A 16,970-nucleotide genomic window follows, 5' to 3' on the forward strand; every position below is an offset into this window, starting at 1 on the left:
ATAGTACCACTCTACTTCTTGGAGGTTTATTGTCACATAAGAGAAATTTAGAGAAATGTTTAAAAAAATCTTTTAAAAATAAAAGTTGATGCAGAACAAAGAAGAAAATAAACCACTAAAATGGCTGATCTGTTACAAGTTCATAATATTGCTATTTAGCTCTACGTACCATGCCCATTGGACATCATTAGCCTGCTAACAATGGTTTGAAACACCAGTTTCGAGACTACGTGCTGCCCACGGAGACACTGCGCTATCGAATGTAAAATAGGAGTCCTATTCTTTTGTTTTCTAAGCAATTCGCTTTTTCGCCCCAGGCAGTGATTTTTGAACGCGCTCTAAAGTTTTTAGATTATGGATTAAAGCAAAAATGGCCGCCCGCTATCAGTGGTTTGAAACGCCGCTTTCGAGACCTTCTACGCTGCTCATGGACACACTGCACCATAGGTCGTGAAGGAGGACAACTATATTTTTGTTTTCTAAGCAGTTCGCTTTTTGCCCACAAGGCGTTAATTTCTTAACGCACTCTGAATTTTCGTGATCGTTAGAGCAGAAAGCAAACATGGCCGCCTCTGGCAGCGGCGCGCCCACTTCGAAAGATGGCAGATCTAGCTATTCCGCTGTGTTTGCAGCTGGTCTTATCTATGGATCGAGCAGCAGCAAGTTTGAGGGTGCGGTCTTTTCGTCAGACTTTGACTCTGAGAGCGACGACGGCGCAAGCCAGCCTGGAACATCGGCGGCCGCAGCCCGGCGCACCAAACTATAGTGCTTGCTCTTAAATTGTTAAGTAGAATACATGTTCAGTGAAAAATTTTATTGCTATATCTGCCGTTATTGTCGTAAACGTCAGAGCAATTTATACTTTCCTATGTGTAGAAGAGGCACACTTTATTCTGGCAATTTATATCATTTTTATGACAGACATCTCGTTAATTAAACTGTTATGCGTGAAAAGTGCATTCATTCTGCTTTTTGTTTATGTATTACATAAAATGCTGAGTTCAATACAACTTCACCATGAGCCTAGAAAGGCTTTCGCCTTAATAAAACCAGCAGACTTATTTTGAACTAATTGTAATATCAGCAGTGAGACCATTTAGGCTGGTTGGTACATATTCTGTCGTGCTGTTAAAAAATTCCGGCTGTTCGACTGTAGTTCTAATGTGTTAAGCTTATGTTATGGGTATCATACTGTTGCTGATGTAGCATATTCTAATTTTGGGCTTATTAATGTTTTATAAAGCAAACAACTGTAAAGAGCCTGGAGCATTAAGAAAAGTTAGATGTGCCATCTACTGGGCGTGTTCTGCTTCATGATGACAAACGTTGCACTTTGATCACAGGCCTGTTGAAAGCAGCGCACGTTGTATGCTGCTACAGCCATTTTAGAGTGGAACTGTGGCGCATTCATTGTGGTATATAAATTAAAAACTGCCTTTATAGCGACATCAGTGGCAGTTACAAATTTATGAATCCAGCACAATTGTGCCACTTGTGAAGGTGACATACTTATATCATGTCCACTGCTTCTTTCCAGGTTCGAGAAGCAAACGTTTATCACTCTTAATAGTATTCAGGATGGTAAAATCTTTGAACAGGAGTTTACCAATTATGAGGACCATGCACTAATTCTGCACTGGAGGAATAGCCTTGCATCAGTTCTAAAGCCAGAGAAGTGAAGAATTGTTTCCAAGACTCTATATGTAGGTGCTGCATGCCAGCGTACTATGCGCAGGAATGTTTTTTTCCTATTTAACAAGCAAGATGATTGTTTTAATTTTCAAAGAACGTAAAATGCCATCAAATACATACCGAGATCAGTACAACTAAAGTTCCTAGTTTTTATAAGGGCGTGCTTCTGGCCTGCCTTCCTCGCTCGCACATGCAAATTTGAGCCGCGTTCGCCGGCTCACCCTTGTATGCTTTCGCTCGCACATACAGCATCAGCGCATGGCGACGATTTTGTTGCCCTTGGACTTTACGTAACCTCACGGCGACGGCAATGGCAGAAATGCGCCTGGAGTGTCCATATAATTTCTATCGCAATAAAACCACAATTTCTTGTTCCATTCAGTGATATCTACGATAAACTCCATGTTGCGAGTACAGTGCCTGTTTAGAGCATGTAAAGTAGTAGCTTGGACTCTTGATTATATACGTATATCTGAATGTAAGGGTATTTTTTTCAATTGCACACACAAACCAGTAACACTAAGCTCATCCAGCAAACTAGTTTTAGGCACAGGAAACATGTCGCTGCATCACAGCTGTCACAACTAATGTAATAGCTTATTGAGATGCTGTCCGAGTTTGAGCTTGTGCTGATGAAAGGAAAAAAAAGGAGCGGAAGCACATGGCAGCAATTCTCTTCTTGTGAAGTGTGGCCGCTGCACTTCTAGCTGAATTTCCTGCTGCCGAAGAGCTGCGTGGCATTCTCACAGGAGCCACTCCCCACCATAGCACCTGCAGTTCACAAATAGCAAGTAGCAGTGTGAACAAAACAATTTTTACAAAAAGCAGAGCACGGAAAACTGCCTCTGGAAGCGTGCTACAGAGTCAGGAAAAAATGTGGGCAGAAGGCTCGTGAAGTATGGGAGAAAGCAGGCAATGGATGTCATAGAGGGTGACAGCCTCCGCTGCAAGGAGGGTAGCTTTAATTGAATTGAATTCTGGGGTTTTACGCGCCAAAACCATGATTTGATTATGAGGCAAGCCATAGTGGGGGACTCCAGATTAATGGCACAACAAAACCGAAAGTGGCGGGTCCATAATGTAAACGTGCTTTCCGAAGCAGACGACCGAGCTTGCTGCTATCCAGTTCAGGACAGAGGGCGCTTTTTAGCACCATTTTCGGAATGAGGAGCGAGGAGAAAGTTCATATCAACAAGGGATTGAGGCAGGTGTGCCCTTTATCCCCGCTACTGTTTATGATGTACATGGTGAGGATGGAGAGGGCGCTAGAAGGAAGTAATATCGGGTTTAATCTCTCATACAAACAGGAGGGTACAGTAGTAGAGCAGCAGTCCCCAGGTTTATCTTATGCGGATGACATTGTGTTGCTAGCTAACAAGCAAAGTGATTTGCAACGTCTCGCTAATATCTCTGGACAGGAAGGCGAGAATTTAGGTTTGAAATTTAGCGTTAGAAAATCAGGTGTTATGGTATTCAATGAAAACAGGGCCAGGAAATACTTCGAGTACAAGAATATAAATACCTTGGTATATGGATAAACGAGGGCAATTGATATATGGAAACACAGTAAAAAACAATAACAGTGAAGGGGAAGAGAAATGCAGCCATAATGAAGCACAGAGCGCTATGGGGATACAATAGGTACGAGGTCCTCCGAGGTATGTGGAAAGGTGTAATGGTTCCAGGACTTACTTTCGGAAATTCGGTTGTTTGCTTTAAATCAGGGGTACAATCAAGACTCGATGGGAACCAAAGGTCAGTGGGTCGCCTCGCATTGGGCGCTCACAGGAAGACTACCAATGAAGCTGTTCAGGGTGATATGGGCTGGACAAGTTTTGAAGTGAGGGAAGCTCACAGTAAAATTGATTATGAAGAGCGACTGAGGAATATGGAAGAAAGTAAATGGGCTGGGAGACTGTTGAGGTATTTGTTTCAGGAAAAACATTGATTCACAGTGGAGGAAAAGAACTAAGAAGCTTACCCGCAAGTATATGGCCTGTAGGGTGAGCAACACAGCAACAAAGAACGTCAAGCGGAAAGTCAGAGAGGCTGAAATAATCTCATGAGTGGCGGCAATGGAAAAGAAACCTGCCATGAGTAACTACTTGAGAGGAAAAAACGAAATCAAAAAGAAACAACTTATGATAACTCAAAGGGAAGCTCATTACTTTTCGAAGCGAGGTCAGCATGCCTTAGAACACGCACCTATAAAGCGAGCTATAAGAAGGAAGAAGAAGCATGCGCTTGCTGTGGTTATGCTAGGGAAACGATGGAGCATGTTTTATTAGAATGTGAAGATATCTATTCAGCAGTCGATTTAGGTATCACTGGCCTCCTTGAAGCCCTTGGGTTCAGCGGGAGCAGTGGTAAAGCAAACATGTCTGCAATAGGCATTAGTAAGAGGCGATTGTCATCCTGGCACAGCATGTTGTACATCCTTGACATGTTTTCTCTCACCCGTTTCAGCTTTCTTGGTATTTTTTCTTGTCCACTCCACTTGTTCACTTTGCAAATTTTATCCAAAAGCCTGTTAGAGTATACCAAGTGCCTCAGTTGCACCCTTCATGGTGATGTGTAGGAATTAAAAGAAGAAAAAATGTTTACATAATGGCGTAACAAAATCGGTGCAGATGCCCGTTAGATGCTGCAAGCATTTGTTGACACCACAATTCTTACACAGTTGCTTAAGTGTTGCTAGTGTTCATACAATGTAAAACCCATAGTTTGAAGATTAGAAAATGTTTAAAATGGGGTTAGATACCATAATTCTTACACAGTTGCTTCACTGTTAAGTGTTGCCAGTGTTCATACAATGTAAAACCCATCGTTTGAAGATTAGAAAATGTTTAAAAGGGGGTTAGATGCTCCACCCCCAAACTAAAATGATAAATTTCGTGAACTATAGTGGAACATTGCAGCTTTTTTTTTCATCCCAAAACAAAAATGAAAAGAAAATGAATTTTGGTTTGTTAACTATCTTCTGAAGCTTTTCATCCATGTACTATTGCCTGTACTTGTGGCTTAACCATGGTACACATTTGTAAAAGTACACAGGCCAATTATTATTTGCCATGTTCTAATAAGCTATTCCAAGCATTTATTTTGTTCGGTTAGTGTAAATGTTCAAAGCTTCCGTCAGTGACAGTTTTCAATTTTGCACATCATACTGCACACTAAGAAATACAGGACAAATATTTCAATTAGCAAAATGGATCCACATGCTTTGCAGTGCATGATTATATAGTACTACTAGAATTCCAAGATTCGTAATTAAAAAAAAACATCTGGCCACTTATGTTTTAATGTTTGCCTCATGGAAGCTGAGGTGTCTTTACAGCTTACCTTGTCCAACATTATTGGTGTAGCAGTATAAAAGTTAAAAAGGGTGTTTGTGCACCATGCAGGCAAGGTGCTGTAGTGATGGACTGTACCTTTGTGCTACATATTACCGCTACAAGGTTGATTTAGCGAGGCCAAGAATAAACAGGAATCTAATATGCTATAGAAAAGAGAAAAAGGCACCTGATAATAACAGTGTGCCTCGCAACTAACAAGGCTGATATGCTTTATAAATATGAAAGTCAGTTAGCCATAAAGTTGGTAAACATACTATTACAAATAAATAAGTACAAGATTAATGAGTAAAGCTTCTGTTACTCTGCCGACTGTCTGTATGCAAGTTTCCGTATGACAGCAGTAAAGCATGATGCCGAAACAGCATCCTTAGGTGGTCCCCGGACATTATCTTGACATTGTCAGTAGGTATTTGAAGGTCATGTGTGACGGTTAGTGTAAGTAGAGTTTAGAAAGCTAAGACAAAATATTAATCATATACTATGCACTTAATTCTTATGTAGAACCAACAGTCAGTTTTATTGACATGTAAACATGCTACACAATGGTGACTCAGTAACATTAGTGTAAATTTCTGAATAAAAACTAACTGAACAACAAGCTTAATGTAACATGCCAACTTCTTACCCACTTGCAAACTGCAATTCTTTAACCAGGCGACTGCTACTTGGCAAATGGCATGGATCGTCGCATTTTCCCACATGGAATAGCTTCGAATATATACATACATATATATATATATATATATATATATATATATATATATATATATATATATATATATATATATATATATATATATATATATCCATTTCCGTCTACTTGATGGAGGAGGCTGCAAGAAAAAGCTGCTTCAGTAGAGGCAGCTTGACGAGGCCTGCAGCTCACATAATATTCGGCAACAATTCATACATGTACATACATATATATATGCATTATACATATATATACCCTCATGTACCCACATAAGCGCATATACACATGCACATACATACGCATGTACATACAGAGCCACTGGTGTCCAGATCAAAAATACTTAGGTAGCTTGTGTAGTTCTCATGATGAACACAAATGAAACAAGTAGATGCCGCTGAACATATATATGTATGTATATACACATGCATATACTCGTATATACATGCACACTCATATGCATACCCATATATATACACACATATATACACAAACATATATACACACTTTATAAACATACTAACCGAGAGGAAGTACACTTAACCAGTAACTTACATATCCTGCACATACAAGTCTCTCAGTTGTTGGGCCGTTATTTGCGTGACATCAATGCCTAGATTATTATATTTATTTAGAAGCATTGGCATTGTATATGATAGCTTTTCCCTTAAATAACTTGTTCTGGGTGTGACTACCCGCCATAGTTCTTTATGACGGGTAACATAATATTTGTCATTGAGTTCAAGGCTACAAAGTTCTCGTAGAAAGGAGCAGTTCAGTTTTACTTCCTGCCTAAATGCAGTTGTTAACTTTTACTGGTATAATTTTAACACAGAAATTATGTTATGCTAGTAACAGCGCAAAATGTAGACAAGAGACGAGACAAGAAGACACCACAAGCGCTGACTTTCAACAACGTTTATTCCGAAAGAAACACGGCTTCTTATAACCACTGCCCACACGTGTCACAGTCGCGTGATCGCACATCATGTGAAACATGCACTTTTTCTTTTTTGCACTCAAGATAGTGGTACTAGTGGTTTTGCACTCAAGAAAAAGTGCATGTTTCACATGATGTGCGATCACGTGACTGCGACACGTGTGGGCAATGGTTATAAGAAGCAGTGTTTCTTTCGGAATAAACGTTGAAAGTCAGCGCTTGTGGTGTCTTCTTGTCTCGTCTCTTGTCTACATTTTGCGCTGTTACTAGCATGATGAAAAACCAACAAGCCCAAGCTGCTATTCTAGAGAAATTATGTTGGCTTCCTGAAATAAGTTTATAGTATGGGGGTTGTGGGGGACATTAAAGCGCAGCCAAACAAACTTCTTTTGCAAGACAAGTAATTTATGCAAATTAACAAAAGTAGTTGTACCCCATACCAATAAGAAATAATTGAGGTATGAATAAAAAATAGAGTTATAGATGAGAAGTTTAAACGGCAACAGCGATTTACATTTCCACGTCATGCCAATGACTAGATAACTGGATTGTGAGAGCATCAATATGTTCATCCCAAAGCATATTACTCGAAAACCTTACGCCGAGAGTTCTCACACTAGTAACCATTTCTATTTTGTCCCCATACATAATGATAACATTTGAATTCACTGGCTTATTTTTAGGCCTAAAAATCACAGATTTGGATTTTTTTGTATTTATTTCTAATTGGTTCATTATTGACTAGTCCCTCAGCTTAGCATGAGGTTCGGTTCATACTCTATATCTGTACAGTTTGTTCCTGCAACAAATATACTGGCGTCATCAGCATACAGGACATATTTCGCGTTTAGGTGAATATTCATTACAACAAGAAGGGGCCCCAAAACACTTCTCTGCGGAACTGGAATACCAGACCATCTAGTCAGACAATGCAAATAACACACACTATCAGCAGTTTTGGATGATATCTGAATCATTGTCACATGTGAACAGTTCTGCAATTAATAAATCAAAGTTGTGGTAACAGTTATGTGGAACTGCAAGGGGGAGGGAGTTTTATATAAAAAACTGCCATCCACCCAACTGCAGCTACACTGGGATCACAACAATTTTCTCTTTGAGATGTGTCCTGCAACAATTTTTTTTTCCATTCTGAAACCCATGAATTTTGGAAGTAAGAATCATTGCACTTAGGCCTAATCAATCAACAACCCTATAAAGTGATCTTCAATTGCAACATAGACATGCAGGTCCGAGGCTCCTTTTCTGCCACTGGCTCTGAGTGCTAAAATTTCCACCCGAGCTGTCTGAAAATGCTGGGTAGAATGCCTGCAGTGAAGCATCTTAAGTCCCATCCCCCCCATAAGAGAGAGCCGTCATGTCTAGAAAAAAAAAAAGTAAACAAGAACAACATACACAATGTGGCTATTACAATGGCTGCATTAAGACAGGAATGGAAGCCCAAGAAAAGGTAAGACAGAACAGTAAATGACACTGGGTGATTATGCATTCCCGAGAAAATATTATTGCAGCAACATGTACGCACAAAAACTGCATTTAAACAGCCATAGTATGAAAAAAGTTATAACTGAAGCTACTGTGTACACAACTCAAAAACATAAAGCCACGAAATGTCAAATTTATTTATTTATTTATTTATTTACATATACTGAAGCCCAATATATGGCTACAACAGGAGTGGGAACATTACACATCAAAAACACGTAAACAGGAAAAGATGAATGATGAAAAAGAAGCGCTTACATGTTAGCGAAGTGCTTCCCAGTGGTAGCTATGAAATCTTTTAGTGACAGTGAACGAATGTTACCGGGTAGGGAATTCCAAAACTCTCTTGTACGTGGAAAAAAACTGCACTTGAATGTGCAGGCATAAATAGGTGTTATGTTCAAGGCGTGGTAGCTGCGGGTACAACTTGCGTTAGTAAATGTAATATAGTTAACTCAGAAATATCAGAGGTGGAGTTATTAATTGCATATAAAAGTTTTAAGGCTTCAGTACATGCGATGACGTGAAAGTAATGGCTCAATGTTCAAAGATTGTTGAGCCTAGCTGTATTGGTGAGGAAGTGTGGCTATAATTTTGGCAAATGAAACGGATAGATTTTCGTTGAACGTTATTGAGCGAGCTTATTTCGCATTGTTTCTAGGGGAACCAAATGCCGGATGCATATTCTAGAACAGGGCGAATTAGCGTTTTATATTATATCAATTTAGTGTTGCGGGGGTCTTAGCTAAGGTGCGGCGCAAATAACCTAATTCTTTTAGGGCTTTCCCATTTACATATTCATTATGTTTAGACCATGAAAGATGTTCGGTTAGAATGACTCAAACGAGAGGGGGCTGTGTCTATTGGAAAATGACATCACGACTGCTTTACTACAGTTGATGTTCATTTGCCACGTTTTGCACCAAGTGCAGAAAGAAATAAGGGATTGGACAACACAGCAGTGGTCATCAATGGAGTTAATAGATTCTATAATATGCAGTCATCTGCATAAAGTCTGATATTAGTTGAAGTGCTACGAGGTAAATCATTGATATATATTAGAAATAATAAAGAGCCTAAAACGGATCCCCGAGGAACGCCTGACGTAGCATCGACAGGAGTTAAGTCCACTGAGTTAAAAGAAACAAATTGTGAGCGATAACGAAGAAAATTGGCTGTCCAAGAGACGAGACAGGGATTATTGAATATGGCATTTAATTTTACCAGTAGTTTAGAATGAATCACAGAGTCAAAAGCTTTAAAGAAGTCAATAAAGATGGCATCCACTTGATTACCTATGTGTAGGTTAGAAGCGATATCATGAACAAAATCAACTAATTGCATTACAGTGCTATAATCACGACGGAAACCATGCTGGGCAGATGTTAGAACATCATTAGAGTTAAGTAATTCGATTATGTGTTTGTGAATTATGTGCTCTAACATCTTGCATGACTGGGGTGTGAGAGATATCGGCCTGTAGTTAGAAGTAGTTTATCACCCGATTTATACAAAGGGAGGACATTGGCTGTTTTCCATTTAGTTGGTACTTCACAAGAGTCTAAGGATTTCTGGAAGATTACAATAAGGTACTGAGCTGTCCATAGGGAGTATCTTACAAGGAAAGAATTTGGGATACCATCTGAACCGGCACACTTTTTAGTGTCGAGATTCAAGATTAGGTTTTAGACACCAACAGAACTTATCACGATATTGCCTAATTTATTAGTTTGTGCATCATAACTAAACTTTGGAACTACATGGTGATCGAGGGTGAAAACAGAGTGGAAGTATGAGTTAAACCTATTCGAAACTACAGTGGGGTCGTTATATAGTAATAGCGTCGGTAATCTTGAAAGAGGTACTGCACATTGCACTAGGTAAAATTGATAGACGTCCAGAACCTGCGAAGATTTGATTTAAGTAGTAGATGGAGCTGCACTAAAAAATAGAAATAATTAGCATTTCCAGTACGAGTACGAAGTTCCTCCTTGGATTTTTCAAAAGGAAAGCGAAGCGCAGGATTAGAATGCTTTGATTTACGTAGTCTACCGACACGGCGTGACAGGTGCAATATATACCGGTTAATCCAAGGAAGTTTATTATGTTTTTTTTTTTGTTGTTTTTAATGGAATGTAGTTATTGATGCAAGATTTCAGTAACAACTCAAAACAATCAACGAGACTGTCAACATGACATTCGGTAATGAGTGACAAAAAATGGTCAACGTTATCTGCCAGAGTGTCAGTGGTAGACGTATCGTGAGCCTTGTTAAAATCGTGAAATGTGGAATAGCTAAGCGTTCATGTGGGATAGGACAGTTAATGTGTACGAGAACTGCATTATGATCCGCGATTCCTTCCAGGATATCATAGTTAAAACCTAAATGAGCAAGACTGTCACTGATAAACACTAAGTCAAGTATGGAGTTCTGCCACGTATACTTATAAACTAATTGAATCAGGTTATGGGACAAAGAAAACGTGATTCTCTACAAATAGAGGCCCTAATGGCGAAATATGTAAGGGAAGGCCAGTGAATGCCGGGTGTGTTAAAGTCGCCAAGAACGATTAAGTTAGAACTGTCGAGGCTATGGTCATGTATAAAATGCGAAATATTATCGAACAAGTCACTGGCTATCAGGGGGGCGATAAAGAACACAAATTGTTAAATTCTGCTTATGCACTAGTAACTTGCACGAAACCGATTCTACATTGGGAGGACCTGGTAGAACTATCAAGTTAAAATCTGAACGTAAAAGCAAAGCAACACCACCGCCTTTCTTATTCTGACAGTCATAGTGGACAGCAATATTAACCAGGAGGCGTGAATTCTGTGTCGTGAATATCTTCATGAAGCCAGGTTTCTGTGATGCATATAACATGAGGCGAACATTAAGAAACTAGCACGAGAAACTGTGGAAATTTGTTAGTTATGCTTCTGGCATTAACATTGAAAAGCGCAAGATATGTGGCAGAGTGATGAGATTGTCAACTGGATGCTGAAACATTCAGAAAGCTTGCGCTAGAATCAAAACCAGGAGATATTACTAAACTATTTGAGGCACCGTCCCAGTTGTAACAAACGTTATCTATAAATAAACGATCGAACCTCATTTTAATAACCAAGCCGTTATTCCGCTGCTCAACCGAAGCGTCCCATAGATTTTTACCTACTGCACACACTCTGGACGAAAAATCTTTGGAAAGTTTCATGCCGAAAATTTTCAGCTTATAAGCATTCTTCAGCATCACTATAGCTTATCGCTGAAATCGAGCAATTTTAACATCATAGGGCGAGAACGCCCACGGCGCATTCTGCCTAACCTGCGGAAGCATTCAATACACGCACAGTCGAGGGAAAGCCTATTGAAAACGTTCGCAACCTTGGAGTGCAGTGTGTCACAATCCTCGTTAGTATCTTCTGGTATGCTATGAAGGATTATGTTATTTCTTCGTGAATGGTTTGCAAGATCGTCATATTTGGCAGTTAGTTCGGCAACAGTGCACTTTAGGCAAGCCGCCTCAGAACGAAGCTAATCAGTGTCTTGATCAGCGAGTGCCTTCGAACAAGAGGTTTCGAGAACAGCCACACGCAATTCCAAGGCATCGAAACGTGTACTCACAGCATTTTTTATTTCAGAAATGTCTTGCAACATACCTTTCTGACAAGCAACTAAATTGGAAAGAACCTTCACAAGAGAAGGGTTATCGCAACTAGACATTGTCAGCTCGGCCGATGTGTCGGGGGCGTTAAGAACGCTTTCTTGGGATTCGTCAGGTTTGCTAGTTTTAGACACCGGTCTCCTGGAGCCAGGGTTATGCTCAAATGCCTTCAGCTAGCGTCTGTGGGTTTACTGACCAGTTTGATTCACCCAAAAAGATCACGTACTTGTGACGCTTGAGGCAGAAAGGATGTTCCACATCTGCCGCCAAGGTTTGTGAGTGGTGGCACTGGCCAATAACACTCTCAGGGTTATTTCTAGTAATAAAACATAAACAGCCCAGAAATGGATGGGAAAACAGCGCCGCGGTAACTCACTTGGTAAGAGTATTGCATTCGTAATTTGAAGACGTGCGATCGTTCCCCACCTGTGGCCAGCTGTTTTTCCATACATTTTCATTTCCATTAATTTATCAATTCTTTACTTCATTTAGTAAGTGCATATAATTTCCTATATGTTGTTCTTGGTGTCTTTGTTTGTGGGCTTTTTATGATATTATTAATATAAATTGGGGCCTTTCGGTTCCCTTTCTTCTCCTTAATAAAACAATGAAGTCACTTTAGCCCGCATATCACATTTTTATAACTCGTGCCAGGTGTAATTCTTTTAGTTACACCTGGCACAAGTTATAAAAAACATGCTCATATTGTTAATTCATAATGCTTTTGCTTACAAAGTGACATCAGAAAGCAGAATCGGAGCTCAACCTGGATTTTAATATGGTCACAATTTGGTAATTCTCCAAGGGCATCTTGTAATCGGCCATTGCCATTCTGCCAGTTTCGTTTTGGGAACACGGAGAGCTGCTAGCAGCCTTTTATCTCGATGTCTTACAGCTTCCCATGTCTTTCATTAGTACGCAAATGTATGAAAGCACTTACAAAAGACAGACAGGAGTCATGAACATTTTCACAACTTGGACGGCAGCTCCATGCCACACGACACACCTTCAGCATGCTAACTATGCTCCTATATAGCTGCGCAGGTTCGATCCTAGTGAGCCAAGCTCTTCAGAATTAATGTCATCGTTGGTGCAACCTGGCTCGAGGCTATGCCACTGTGGTTCGTATTCACTGAAACGCTTAATTGCCTCCACCAGGCAGCATTGATCCGGAGGTGCGCTTGTATTGGGCAGGGTGGCATACTCTTCCTGTCTCATGGTCATGCGTACTACTTAAAAAATGCATCAATGCGTATTTTATGCAACGGGCAACAACGGCGTTCGCACGAAGTCTCATTTTGTTGGCGTGCACCACGTTGCTTTTTGTTCTACACAAGATGAACGCAGTTGACACTGTGAACATACATGCTTACATCTCGATGCAATTAGTCGAGAGGTACGCAAATATACGCATCGTGATACAATTTTTAGACTGTCACTGAAGTACCATATGTCAATAAATGGTATAGCTCACGTTTACATAATCACAGCAAGAGCTTAAGAAGTAGGCAATTTTCGACGTGAGGAGGAAACTACGCGAGTACTCGGTTATAATCGGTTCCCCATGTAACAATTTTAACACGGAGAATCCATACTAACGGAATTGAGTGATCCTACACCAACCAAAATGTAATCTGAACCAGACGAGTTTATAAAGTTGTGTCCGCGACACTGGATAAGCCACAAGGAAATTCGAAACAATAACTGACATGAACTAATTGATGCGAAACAATTAACCAATTAAGTTGGTCATATGCAGCTAAAATCATGCAACAGAGCTTTCAAAAGAGGTAAAAAGTTTGATACCCGCCGTGGTTGCTCAGTGGCTATGGTGTTGGGCTGCTGAGCACGAGGTCGCGGGATCGAATCCCGGCCACGGCGGCCGCATTTCGATGGGGGCGAAATGCGAAAACACCCGTGTGCTTAGATTTAGGTGCTCGTTAAAGAACCCCAGGTATCGAATCCCGGCCACGGCGGCCGCATTTCGATGGGGGCGAAATGCGAAAACACCCGTGTGCTTAGATTTAGGTGCTCGTTAAAAGAACCCCAGGTAGTCTAAATTTCCGGAGTCCTCCACTACGGCGTGCCTCATAATCAGTAAGTGGTTTTGGCACGTAAAACCCCATAATTTTTTTTTTTAAGTTTGATCACTTACCCAAATAACGCTGTGCCTTCAACGTAGAAAGACAGAGCAGGAGATGCCTGCACAGAACAAACCCGTTAAAAAATTCGCAGTTCCGCCGGAAAGACGAAGCGCCAATTGCGATAGCATATTACTAGATAGCTGTGCGAAGTAAGGATGGTAGTTTTATCGTCTGTATAAACTTTTAACCATTCGCTTACTAACTAAATCAACAATGATATAATGCGTGACTTAACGAGGACGTAGAAAGAAACAGACACACGGAGACAGCGCTGTCTTTGTGTATCTGCTTCTAAATTTCTATGTCCTTGTTCAGTCACGCTTACACATTCTATGATGGATTCAAACCAACTAGCCCGTCAACGTGTTTTAACTGAATTAACCAGCACGGTATCACGCGCACACAGGTAAACATGAACACACATTGCTCGCTAACAGTGGAAATTGTCTATGAAAACGCTGGAGTTAGGAGTCGCGGCAGCAGCCGCGAGCCAAGCGACCTCCGTGCATATGTCGCTTCAACGCGTACGAAACGTTGAAAGCACAGCGCATACGAAGCTACCGGCGCTACGCGCACTCTGCGAACATCGCAATTCGCTTTGAAGATGAGGCCTGCGCGGGCGCGCACTTAAGCCACGTCGCAGTACGCTTTCAAGACACACGAGCGCCGGTAACGCGTCCTTGCGGCGTCTGCCAAAGACGTCTACTACGGCGTGCGGGATTCGCGTGGCTAACGTCGTAGTAGACGCCGCGGTTGTGTCCACATTGTACCTAGCGGCAGGCGAGGAGGACATCGAGGCACCGTAGCTGCCACCGGAGAACGCGCCTCCTCCCTCACCCCACTACGTTGCGTGCCACAGGAGAGGGCACGCATCCGGGCCGCTTTCCTCGCTCGCACACGCGAGATTGAACTGCGTTCACCGGCTCACCCTCACACGCTTTCACTCATACCGAACCTCACGGCGACGGCAGAAATCCGCCTGGAGTACGATAGCCAAGTGGATGTAATGCACGGGAGTGCCAAGTTGGAAACAGTCAAGCCACAATAGCGCACCAACCGTTGTGCCACGTCATGCTGTATTAGCTTGTGAAACTTTATCCAAATATTTTGGATAAAACTTGTACAAATTAAGTAATAACTTCACACATATTAAAAGCTGTTGCTGTATTGTGATCAAGGACACGCGAAACTTTCACCGGCCTTTAGTTTCCGATGCCGCGGTAAATTTGAATTGGAAGATATTGATACGCGAGCTGTAATCGACAGCGGTCTTTGCGAGATCGTTTCGTGCATAATCCTTGTAGCACACTGGTTGATTTTTGTATTTTGCGGAGCGCTATTATATGACGATGACATATGATGATGATGTAGTCATTCTATTGATGGTGTTGCCGAACGAATCGTTGCAAGCCGGAGGTAAAAGAAAGATGCGCTCAATTTTTGCTTGCATGACTTGGAGATCGATTTTAAAAACGTAATAGAGCCTTTACATCTCCATCAGATCTTACAGCAAAAGTCTTGAAGACATTTAATATAAGCTGTACACAAGACGTCTAATATGGAGCTTAACTTTAGGCCGGGCCAATTCGAGTCTGGAAGGCTTGTAGGCGACTTTTGCTGTTTTGCTTCCTGGGGCACTGCAATCGGCAATGCACCAGCTGAAAGGAACCAATGAGTTAGGCAGAAATGGGAGGAGGTGGAGGAAAAAAGCTTTATTCAGCAGTTAATTGGAGTTATGGCAGGTCTGGGTGGGGCCCTCAGTCCAGGGCTCCACTGGCTCTTGCGGCTCGCTGAGCTTGGTCCAGGAGGGCCAATTGGCTGCCCCGGTCCTCGCTTGCGAGCAGTCCCTCCCACTACCGTACGAAGTCCGTGACCTTTAGAAAAAGTGAGTTGACGTTGCTTGGCCTAGCCATACATTCGCACATTATGTGGGCCAGCATGGGTTTTGCGCCGCACCACGGGCAGGTGTTTGTGCAGTATGTTGGGTGCTTCTTATGTAAGAGGTTTAGGTGTGCGTATGAATTGGTTTGTATGCGACGCCAGTCCTGTGCTTGTCTTCTGTTTAGTCTGGAGTGCGGAGGGCCGTAGGTCTGTCTCTTTCTCCTCTGATTCTTTAATATGTCGCGCACTGCAGATGGAGCTTCCTCTAGGGTTCTCCACCACTCGGTCGTTGCTTCGTCGAGCTATACGGACTGCCCTTGCATTCCTCTCGTCCGTTGTGCGCGGGGCACCACACAATGCCGTCGTCCAGGACCAGGCGTAATCCGAGTATTTGGGCACTGCGCGGTAGCATTTCCCGCATGAAGAGTGGACACACTGCCTGCGAGTCTACAAGCACATGAGCCGACTGACCCTTGAAGTCGGCGTCTCGTATTGCCAGCGCTATTGCTGCTGCCTCTGCTGTGCATACCGAGGCATTAACCGTAGCGGTTATCGTGGTGATTCTGTTGGTTGCGACGATCGCGTCCCACGAAACACAAGCAGCTAATTATGTCAAAAAAGATGTCTTGAACGGCTAATTCAAATGTATAGTAGCTGTCTTGATCAAGACATTTTGTAGCCATGGACGTCTAGAAGTACTTCAGTAAGCCCTGCTAACGTTGCGCTGAAAGTTGGCTAATGGACAGCTTTACAAGAACTGAGGACTTCTTTTAGACATACTTTCAAATTTTTGCGGCAGCTGTTACAGTAACACGAGGTTTGCCCACAGTTACAATTTATATTAAATAAGGCACGGACATAAAAAAAGTTTATATTGTCGGATAGAGTGATGCACAAGTAGTTTTTTCAGATGTGGACCATGGGAATAGTGTAGTACAGCCTCATTGGTCAATTAGTGCTTTTTACTTAGACCAATGAATTGAATGCCGCCTGTCAGAATCATTTTGCAAATAAAACAAGATCTGTATTGTATGCTGATATCATGCCATGTTCGCCCATTGATCTAAACAAGAACATATCTGCATCAAACACATC

At 41.7% G+C, this 16,970-nt stretch overlaps 1 long non-coding RNA gene across 1 annotated transcript; it reads right to left on the minus strand.

The window, feature by feature from the left end:
* Positions 1–10: 10 nt before the first annotated feature.
* Positions 11–15,022, minus strand: LOC129381114 (uncharacterized). Its single transcript, XR_008609348.2, has 3 exons — positions 14,923–15,022; positions 14,006–14,052; positions 11–2,463 (listed from the first exon to the last, which is right to left on the minus strand). It is a non-coding gene; the product is annotated as an uncharacterized lncRNA (long non-coding RNA).
* Between the last annotated feature and the right edge of the window lie 1,948 nt (positions 15,023–16,970).

Source organism: Dermacentor andersoni, chromosome 1 (assembly GCF_023375885.2).
Source record: "Dermacentor andersoni chromosome 1, qqDerAnde1_hic_scaffold, whole genome shotgun sequence".
Taxonomy (NCBI): Eukaryota; Metazoa; Arthropoda; class Arachnida; order Ixodida; family Ixodidae; genus Dermacentor; species Dermacentor andersoni.